Raw genomic sequence first — 11,446 nt, forward strand, 5'->3', positions numbered from 1 at the left:
GGACGCCACTGACGCCGGCCAGGAGAGCCAACATGAAGACGACCTCAAGGGTGGTATAGCCTCTTCCTTCGGCCCCAGAGAAAAACGTGGTGAACAGAGCCGAGGAGAGGATGGCCTGGTAACTTTTACCAGAGACAAGATCACCTTAGCGGGAGGGCCGTTGGATCCAACTCGGCCTGTCGCTTGCGGACCCTCTCTCTATCTTTATCTTTTTCCTTGTCTAAATGTCTCTCTGTCTCCCTGTGTTGTTCTTTGACTTTGTCTTTCTTGGCCTCTCTCTCTCCCTGTGGTAAGGTGGAAGGGTGAGTCCCGGACAGGGGAGAAGGGCCTGAAGGCTGAACAGCCACAGCTGTGGCTGGTGAGGAAGCAGCAGAAGAAGCAGAAGTTGATTCTGCGGGTAGAAGACCCGCCAGAATTAACTTGTTCCTGTGATCCTGCAGGGCTCGGGGGTTGAATGCCGCACAGATATTGCAGCCGGAAGACAAATGGGCCACCCCCAAGCAAACTACACACAGAGTGTGACCATCGGCTGGAGACAGCTTGTGGCCACACTCTGTGCACTTAAGAGAAAGTCACTTTCTGACATCTTAGTGAACACACACTCTACGGGCGGGAAGGGGGGCCTACACTAACAGAAAGTTAACTTTCAAGAAATGAAAAACCAATAATTATCGTAAACGGAGTGGGATAACTAATAATTATTTCTCAAAATTATCAAAAGGGGCACACACAGACCAAACATTTCGAAAAAAAACCCTGACACTTGCCTGGAGCTCAAAAATCCCGTCCTGGCGAAGCCACGGAAAACGATATCTGAGGATTGGAAGGAAGTTGCAGTGTAGTATGGGTAGGGGGAGGAGCTTGGAGCTCAGATCTTTTTGCTTGATATGCTGCCGGCTCAGATCCGTATCAGATCCAAAACCCACAGGTTGCTGATCAAATGAAGTAAACTACTTCAGATCAAACTGATATGGTGTGTGAGAGATATAGTTACATAATGTCACTGGAGGGAAGGCTCTCATACACAAGCACTTTCATTAACAAAGAGGTTGTCAGTAACACACACACTACACCCACCTCCCACAGTATGGAACAAACACATACACCCACATATGCTGAGGCTCTTAAATGTAATCTCTGTAAACTAAAGAATTCCAGACATTGCAAAACAAAAAATATTCTCAGCAACCTCAAGAGCATTACATAAAATCAGCACCGAATGTGACGCATACTGCCAAATCCCACAGTGTCTCAGCTTCTAAGCTCACAAGACATACCATCACACAACCCAATATTTTGGTCATAGGAGACTCCATTGTGAGACACACAGATGTTGCACTCATCAGGCTAAGAAAGGAGAGTCATGGTCAGCTGTGTGTCAGTCCAGGATCCATTGCATCACATATTCAGGTCATTGAACCACAAGTATTGGTATGACACAGTCATAGTCCATGAGGCTTAAATGACCTGAGACATACCTCTCTGGACTACATAAACAAAGACATGATGGAGCTTTCTAACTATGTGCCTCATGGTTGTATCGACCTAGCACTGAGCAACATTCTATTTGTAGAATGATACTACAGTATGAATAGAAAATAATTGACTTTGACAATTGGCTTAGAATATGGTGTCATTCGAAGCAGGTACAATATTTGTCAGCATGGGAGGATATGATCAAGAGACCATGCTGCTTAGCCGCATCTGTCCCTTCTGGGATTTTGAATATTAGCTCAAACCTTGCCCACCAACAAACTGCCTTTTTCAGGCATTGTCAACCTGATAAATCTGGCAACATAGTTAAATTAGCCCGGGAGATTCTGAAGGTGTTACTGCTCAATGCCAAGGGTCTAAACAAGAAACTCCACTCCCTGCAAGCCGTCCTCACCCTGGAGAATGTAGACATCTGTGCAGTTATTACGACATGGTTTAAAGCTGCAGAGAGATCCAAACAGTGCAGGGTTTCAATGCTTTCCACACATTTATATCATCAGTTTGCAAAGGAAGGTACAAAAGGTGAAGGTGTCTTTATTTATTTTAAAAACAAACACACCTCAAGGCTGGTCTATTATTATGTCACACTTGACCTACTCCATGTCCAAATTACCTTAGACAAAGTCCCACGACATATCCTTGGAAGCTGTAAGTTCCCCTCTATGATCCAGGAAAACTATAATGCATACTTAAATGTACTGAAAACACTCCTGATACAACCCAAAACCATACACATGGATGACTTTAACTACTGTAATATAAAATGTGAATCATACACAACCCTTAACATGCAGGCCCAGAGATTACTGGATTTTTTAAATGCAAACACTTTAGACCAGCTAGTCCATACACCCACTAGAGGGCACAAGCATCCTTGACCTGGTCCTCACAAACATGACAGAACACTGCACCCTCCCTAGTGTAATGTCTCACCATAAAGCTGTACCTTTGATTAAACATAAAACCTTGGATAACGGCTAACCTGGAACTTTTAGGAATGATTCTAGGGCAAACTTCTTACTAATAAGTGACACCCTGGCAAAATTTCAAGACCCCAAACTCTAAAACCACCACTGCCTATGCAAAATTGTTCAAAGTAACCCTATATAATCATATTAACAACTGCATAGAGACAGCTGTACCAACTCAGATTAAGTGCAAGATCAAGTCAAAAAACAAGCTTCCCTGGTGGAATCCCAACATCAATAGGTTGCACAAAAAAAGGATGAAATTCATGGCAAAAATTACAAGGTGCAATGCCCAGCAAAGTAAAAAATCCCTCATCAACCAATATAAGTACTTTGGAGGGCTAATAAAGTCTAGCAAAGCCAAATTTGAGGTAAAATTAGCTTCTTGTGAAGCCAAGGATAATCATAAAGCATTATTCAGCTATGTCCATAACCTCCAAGGAGATACACAACAAGGTACCAAATTAATTGTAAATGGTGCTTCCTATACAGAGCCAGAAGATATAGCAAATCTCTCTGGCTGACAAGTTTAGCTCCAATTTTACCCACTTCTCCTTGCCAGATACCCCCTAAGGAAATACTCGCCTCCATAACTCCCACAACTCTCATTAGAGAGCAAGTACTCAAGGTACTCTCCAAGGACAAGAACAGTATGTCAGTGGTCCCAATAATATCCCAGGATACCTTTTTAATAGACTGAAACATGCACTATTGAGCTGACTAGAATAACTATTTAACCTTGGCCTACAAACTTGCTTTGTGCCAAATGAATGGGGGACTGCAATGGTTATCCTGATGCAGAAGTGCAGGCTATCCACAAACCTGGGGAATTAATAACTCAAAAGCCTGACTAGCCTGATATGCAAAGCTATGGGCAGAAAAATCATGAATATCCTAAATGGCAACATAGATAACCTACAAACATAGGACTCAAATTGGTTCGGGTTTGTCAAGCGCAGGTCTTGCCTGCTCAACCTACTGAACTTCTTTGAGAAGGTCCCCAAAGCAATAGATTAGGGCAAAATGGCGCATACTACCTACCTCAAATTGGCCATGGCATATGACACAATACCCAACTTTGGCAATGTAGAAAAGGTCACTAAACTAGGTATACATCCCTACATCACCCACTGGATAGCCAGCTGGCTTATAGACAGGACACAAGAAGTTAGAGTAGGTCTACTTCCACAAAAAGGCCAGTTATTAGTGGGGTAACTCAGGGCTCAGTGATAGGGCCACTCCTGTTTTGTATCTACTTCTCAGAGGTCAAGGCTAATGTCAAGGGCCTCTGGCTGACTAAGTCTGCAGATGATTGCAAACTGCAACTGAAACCCCTAAGACAAACATATCATCCAAGAAGCCCTGAAACAGACTAATCACTGTCAAGGACTAAAACTCAATGCCAAAAAATACATCATAGTATCTTTTGGAAAGACATCCACCTCAGCAAACTAGTACATTGAAAATACACCCCTAAGAGTAGACTCTATAGTCAGGGATGTAGACAGTGATTTGGCATTTGATTAATTTGGTGAGGAAAAAAGAAGTTATGTCTTATCATAACGTTCCATCTGTGTTGTAGAGCTTTGTTCATTCATTACAGATAGGACCTCGGTTCCATCCTCGGAACCGTTACGGGCGTTTTCCAGCTCGCGCAAGCCAAAAATTCTCAGCTAAGAACCTACCCACAATGCCCCTCTCCTAGATACTCCAGATCGAGTTTGCCCACCCTAGATAAAAGATGTAGCAATAGGAAAAAGGTAGGAAGCTCTGTCTGAGCAAATACCCTAACCAGGAGTTCCTAAAGTCTACCAGGAATCCAGGCAGGGGGAAGGAGGGCGGGAAGTAATGAATGAACAAAGATCTACAACACAGATGGAACGTTATGGTAAGACATAACTTCTTTATCTGATGTTGTAAATCTTTGTTCATACATTACAGATAGGACCGAGTCCCAGCTACTTGAGTCCTGGGTGGCCCTAAGGAAGGATATTCCTGAGCACCATAGAACCAAAAGATGCTCATCCCCTGGAGGCCAAATCCAATTTGTAATGAGATATGAAGGTATGAGGTCTTGCCCACATGGCTGCTGCGCATATATCATCCATAGAGACTCTGGAATAAAAAGCTACAGAAGTAGCCATAGTTCTGGTAGAATGAGCCTTTATTCTGGAAGGTAAGGGTAGCTTATTCTATTGGTAGATAAAGGTAATGACGTTTCTAAGCCAAGAGGATAAAGTCACTTTGGAAACAGGTTTACCCAATCTGGGTCCTGCAAAGGCCACAAAAAATTGGTCTGTTTTCCTAAAAGATTTAGTCCTATCCAAATAACAATGAAGCTGCCGGTGCACATGAAGGGTGTGCAAAAGGTATTCCCCTCTATTAGAATGCCTTGGGAAGAAAACCAGCAGGTCAATAGATTGGTTAATGATAAAGCCAGAAATTACCTTGGGCAAGAAAGAAGGGTCAGTACGAAGGGACACCCTATCCGTGTGGAAGATCAAGTAAGGACTCTTGACACTCAAGGCCAGCAGCTCAGATACTCTTCTCGCTGAGGTGAGTGCTACTAGAAGTATGGTTTTCCATGACAAAAATTTCAAATCATATGAATCAAAGGACTCGAAGGGAGAGCCTGTGAGAGACTGACGCACCAAAGTCAAGTCCCAGGGTTCTAAGGGAGGCTTGACCAGAGGTTTAACATGTAATACTCCCTTCAAAAAGGTCTTGCATAGGCAGTGTGACATAATTGCAGAATTATCAAGACCATTATGAAAATTGGCGATAACTGCTAAATGTACAGTGATCATTGAAGCTGAGGCTCTTGCCTGTAGAAGAGTAGTCAGGTATTGTAGAATATTTTGAATAGGCATAGAGAAAGGGTCTAAGTTCTGGTCTTTGGCCCAAATAGAGACGCTAGCCAATTTACTAGAATAAACCTTTCTAGTGGAAGGTTTGTGTGAGGCCAAAAGAATTTCACAAACAGGAGATGGGATGTCAGGCAGCCTGGCAATCACTGGAAGTGGAGGAACCAAGTTGTAAGCTTGAAACTGTGCAGGTTCGGATGAATCAATCCCTGAGGATGGGATAACCGGTCCTGGGAATGATCCAGGATCCACTGGCTGTGAATCAGATGAGGCCATAGAATCGAGAACCAGACTTGACGTGGCCAGTAGGGAGCAATGAGGATCACTTTGCTTTTCAACCTCTGAGCTTTCTGGAGAAATTTTGGAATGAGGGGAAATGGGGGAAAGGCATACAGAAGACCCGGGGGCCAATCGTGCATTAGAGTGTCCCTCGGTGGTTCCCCCTGAGGGGGGATCAAGGCAAAATAGATCCTGCATTTGTAGTTCAAGGGGAAAGCGAACAGGTCACAGCAAGACTTGCTCCAATGTTGGAAGATCCGATCTGCTATTACAGGGTTGAGTGACCACTCATGAGGCAACACGACGTTCCTGCTCAGATTGTCCGCAATATGGTTGGAACTCCCAGGAATGTGCATTGCTATAAGAAAGTGATTGGAAGCTATTGCCCAGTACCAAATCCTCATGGCTTCCCGACACAGGGGGTAAGATCTGGTTCCACCTTGCTTGTTGATATATCAGACGACTGACATGTTGTCTGACTGAATTGCAATGGTCCCCAAGGGTAGGGATGCATGGAACGCTTGCAACACTAACAGAACTGCCCTCAGTTCCAGGACATTTATGTGCAAGTTGACCTCAATGGGGGCTCAGGTGCCTTGGACAGTCTTTCCCAGAAAATGCCCCCCCCCTCCCTAACAGTGAAATGTCTGTGGTCACCATGGATGTGGGTTGGGGAAGACAGAACGGTTGACACCAAAGATTCTTTTGTGACTCCATCCACCATAACATTTCTTCCTTGCAAAGGTTTGTAAGGCATATCATGTGGTTGAGTGGGTGGGTTAACAACAACCATTGTGCAGAAAGGAGCCGTGCGGAAAGGAGCCACTGCAGGATTCTCATGTGCAGTCTCGCCAGTGGTACTAAAGTAATGGCAGCTGCCATAGAGTCCAAGAGTTGCTGTACAAGACATGCTGGTACAAACGTGTGAGGAAAAAGGTCTTGAATTTGGTGTCTTATTTTCAAAAGCCTGTGAGGAGGGGAGAAAAGCTTGACAGGATGTTATGTCAAAGACCACTCCAATAAATTCCAGTGTCTTCGTTGAGGACTTCTGAGATTTGCCTTTGTTGATTGTAATTCACAAGCGGATAGCGAGACCTTGAGTGTAAGAGAGGCTGCGGACTAGGAGATTCCTGGTCGGAGTGGTAAGGAGCCAGCCGTCTAGATAGGGAATCACCTGGAGTCCTTGTTGTTGGAGATGGACTACCACAACTGCCATACATTTGGTGAACACTCGGGTGGGCTGTTGAGAGACTGAATGGCAGTGCCCTGAACTGGTAGTGATTGGCTCCCAGCCAGAAACAGAGAAACCTCCGGGAGCGGTGATCCATCTTTATGTGGTTGTACGCATCCTGTAGGGCTATAGAGCACATTCAATTGTCCCTCCCTAGGAAGGGAAGAATGGACTGTACTGTAACCATCCGGAATTTTTGAGGTTTGATAAATTTGTTCAGTAGGCTGAGATCCAGGATCGGTCTCCAATCCCCTGTCTTTTTTGGCACTAAAAAGAACCTCCAGTAAAACACGGATCCTGTCTGTTCTGGTGGGACTGGTTGAATGACTCTTTATTTTGGCAGTTTTTCTATCTCTAAGGCTGCTAATTCCCTCTAATTGGGTGGTACATCGGGGATTCATTTGATGGGTCTGGGAGTTAAGTCGAATGGTATTTGGTAGCCTCTGGATATTATTCTCTGCACCCAAACATCGGTAGTAATAAGATGCCAGGCTGGTAGATGCCAAGAAAAACGACTCCCGACTGCTTCCAGAGGAAAGCAATTGGGCCGCTGCTCAGGAGCACTGTTAGGGTCTGCCGGAGAAAGAATCTCTGGCTCCCTGGTTACGGGGACCCCCTCTACCCCAAAAGGGGCATCTTCCATATGAGTTGCCCCCTCTACCCCGGGGGGATTGTTCACTATGAGTGTCAATAAAGAATCCTTGGGATTTCTTGAACCATATCTTTCCTCCCTTCTGGTTCCTGGAGTAGGGCCTTTGGGGGTTGGAAAAGCGTATGCCCACAGCAGACAAAGTCTTTCCATCTTTCTCACTACGTGCAAGTGTGCCTCGTGCCCTGGGTCCAAAAAGTGCAGATTCGTTGACAGGTGCATTGACGAAGGAAGATTTAAAGGGGTCTGCAAAGTCACACAATCGCATCCAAGCATTACATCTCATGACAACACCAGATGCGGCAGCTCGAGCTGACCCTCGGTGGTGTGAGATATTAAACGCATCAAGGAGTTCGAGATGGATTCAAGGGTAGCTAGCTGCGAGGCGACAGTGTCACACACCTCATCAGGCAGTACCCCCACCAAAGAGAAAGATATTTCAGAAATTAGGTCTCTATGGAGGCTAGTAAAGTGTGCCAGATGATTCAGCGACCGAATGGCAAAGGTCGCTGACACATAGGTCCGCTTACCTAATCTATCCATGATCCGGGACTCCCTGTTTGGAGGATGGACAGTGGAACTATCTTCTGCTAGTTCCCTCTTGGTGGCCGCCGCCACGACCATAGAATCAACTATCAGGTGCTTGGACCAATGGGGTCTTCAGGTGTCGATAAAATTCCGTCTAGTCTCCAGGGGACAGGTTCTACATTGTCTGGGACCTTCCAGGCATGCTGCACAATTAGTTTAACAAGATCATCTACTGGTGGGGTCACCCAGGAAGTAGATGGCTGGGCACGGAAGGCCTGCAGAAACACTGATTCCTCAGAAGAAGGGTTAGAGGACTTCCATACCCCCCGCTGTTTGAGGAATTCGAGACTGTCTCCAAATGAGCCGTCGCCTGGGGGTGAACGTGGGGACCCTTCTCCCTCATCACAATCAGTGTCTTCTGTGATAGATTCCTCTGGGGAGTCAAGGTGCTTCCTCTTGCACCATTTCTTCTGGGATGGCTCTCCAGTGGGATCTTCTGAGGAGGACTCTGGAGAAGGGGTTCCCTTCACAGGGGGTTCTTGTGACTCCCGTGCCTGGGGACCTGACATAGGAGGTTGGGAGAGGAGCATGCTAGGGGAGGTTTCTGATACTGGTGTCCTAGGTGCTGCCTGTGAGCCTTTGGAATAAAGGACCCTTTCCATCACCTGTACAGCAGGCCCACTCGAGCCCACCTCCAGTTGAGGGGTTCCGAAAGAACTGCAAGCCATCAGAGCCGTGGAGACAGACGGTGCCAGTGAGAAAATAGGCACCGGATTAGGTACCAAGGTACGGACAGTCCAAGCACCACTCTGAGAAAGCATCATCTCCATCGTAGCAGATGCAGCAAGGGCGGTCGGAGCCGACAGGGGAGACACTGCTGTCGAAGCCAAGATAGTATGCACCGAAGCGGACATTGGTACAGGGAACAGGGTGGATGCTGGAGGAGGATAAGCAGGGTAAGATGAGGTAAAAGATTCTGAGCCAGGAGGGACAGAAGGTCTAGCTGGAATGGGCAATCCCTAGCTACCAGAAGCTGGTCCACAACCCGCACTAGGTCTAGTTCAGAAAAACTCCTATTGGATCTAAAGGAGGCTGCTGAAGGGGAATCAGGTCTTTCTAGAAAGGGACTAAACCTCTGCCCCAAGAAAGGGTCGTAAGTTGGAGAATATCTTGTCCTTGGCAGGTATTCGAATTTTGCAGCCGATGGAGCTGAAGAAACTGTCGGCACAGTGACCGGGGGTGGTGCCAAGGTATGTACAGTCATCAGAGCCCATGGAACCAAAGAAGCTTTCGGCACTGTGAATGGGGATGGTGATGAGGCATGTACAGTCATCGGAGCTGATGGAGCAGAGGAAATGTCGGCATCATGGACGGGGATGTTGCCGAGGTATGTACAGTCATCGGAGCCCATGGAGCTGAAGAGACTGTCGGCACTATGGGCGGGGTTGTTGCCGAGGCATGTACAGTCATCGGAGCCAATGTGGGAACCAAGGATGGCACCGAAGTCAGTGGTGCCGTGGTTGGAACCGAAATAGGAGTGAATAACACGGTCGGCACCAAGGGAGAGGACACAGATCCTGGTGCTGAGGAGGTCTACGCCAAGGGCATCAGCGAAGCACAGAGCTGACTCGGTTCCATAACTGACGGAGATGCAGGAATCGAGTGACTCTGTTTTTCCTAATATTTTTTGGTCTTAGTAGGGAGTGAGACCTCCGACCCAGAAAGAGCCTCCGAGAAAGGTGTCTTGAGTAAACCTTTTAAAATAAGTTTATTCTTACGTTCTGCTAGTGTCCGATTACTAAAACTAGCACAAATGTCACAATCAGCTTTAATATGATCCACACCCAAACAGTAGACACAACTGAAGTGTATCTGAGTTAGGCATCTTACGTCCATACTTGTCACACTGTTTAAAACCCAACTTAGCTTTGTCTGACATGGTAAGGAAACAATGCTATCCTACAGAAAAAATAAGGAAGAAAGATACCAATGATGTTATGTTAAGAAATACCACTAGTAAAAAGGGAAGGCCTGTCAGAGACAGGAGAGAAGGACAGTAACAAAAAGGGTAAAAAATTAAATTACCAAGGAAAAGGGTAGGAAACAGGCCTGGGTTATAGGCGACAGTGAGAAAAGGCTAACTTGACTAAAAATGTAGTAATTTAGAAGAAAAACTGTCATAAAAACAATTTACTACTTAGTTTTGAGAGAGATGGCTAACATGTCTGACTAGGAACGCGGCAAATGAGATCTGGAGTATCTAGGAGAGGGGCATTGTGGCTAGGTTCTTAGCTGAGAGTTTGTGGCTTGCTCGAGCTGGAAAACGGCCGGTCTTATTTGTAATGTATGAGGAAAGATTTACAATATCAGATTCACTCTTTATTGTGCAACTAATAAGCAGGGTTATGGCATCTAGTTCCAAACATGTCATCTTTCCATTGTACTCTGTTCTCATAAGACCAATTTCCCTTCAGTTTGTACCAGACCAGGCATATATCTATTAAATTTTATTGGGAAGCGTGGCTAGATTTAAAGAGGCCTCCTTGGGTCACTAGCCTAGTGTTTTACTAAGCTAGCATGAGAATATTTTATTGCTGAGGCGGGGTTACATGACCTCCTATATAATCCTGCTTTCATACACTAAACTAGCCATAATGTAGACCTAGTGGCCACTTAGATATATGTGGAGCCTGCCAGTACCAGATTCCAACCACAGTGTTCTCCTGAAAAAGGAAATCTGGTTACAACTAGTTTGGTGAACCTGTTGAAAGGCAGAACATTTCAAGTTCAGACACCATCTCAAACTATTACTAATGCCACATGCTATGGCTTGTGGGCACATTATTAATTTCTATCAGTTTTGGGCAAGTGGGTTCAACCATTATGACATTGCATACCATTATGTAGGAAATGCAGGTAGTGTGGCTCACCTGGAAAGTTCTTCACATTTTCCTGCTGACAGTATTGGTACTAATACATAAAACATACAGCAGTCATGTGGTATTTAAACAAAGAAGAATGAATACAACATCAACAGTTATATACAGTTTATCCCTAAAAATCTGAGAATAGATCATAGAAAGGCATCTGTCCCAAGAAGTTCACCTTTACAGGGCATCTAAATTTGGTAAGAGACATAACGAGTGGGAGAATTAAACAGGCTTATGAATGCAACAAGAGAATTATTGTTTATGCAGAAATACCAATCCATTGAAATGCTTCATTGCTGAGGCATGGAAAATCCCTTTATCTCACAATTAACAGTGCTACCTGAGAACAACAGTGTGGTGTTACAGTTTTACCCACAGTTGTGCTACCATATAGTTAATATGTATGTGTGTGTGTGTGTGTGTGTGTGTGTGTGTGTGTGTGTGTGTGTGTTATTTATATATGAATTTGTGTGTGTGTGTGTGTGTGTGTGTGTGTGTGTGTG

This window comes from Protopterus annectens, chromosome 1.part1 (assembly GCF_019279795.1).
Source record: "Protopterus annectens isolate FY-2018-M chromosome 1.part1, PAN1.0, whole genome shotgun sequence".
NCBI classification, from domain to species: Eukaryota; Metazoa; Chordata; order Ceratodontiformes; family Protopteridae; genus Protopterus; species Protopterus annectens.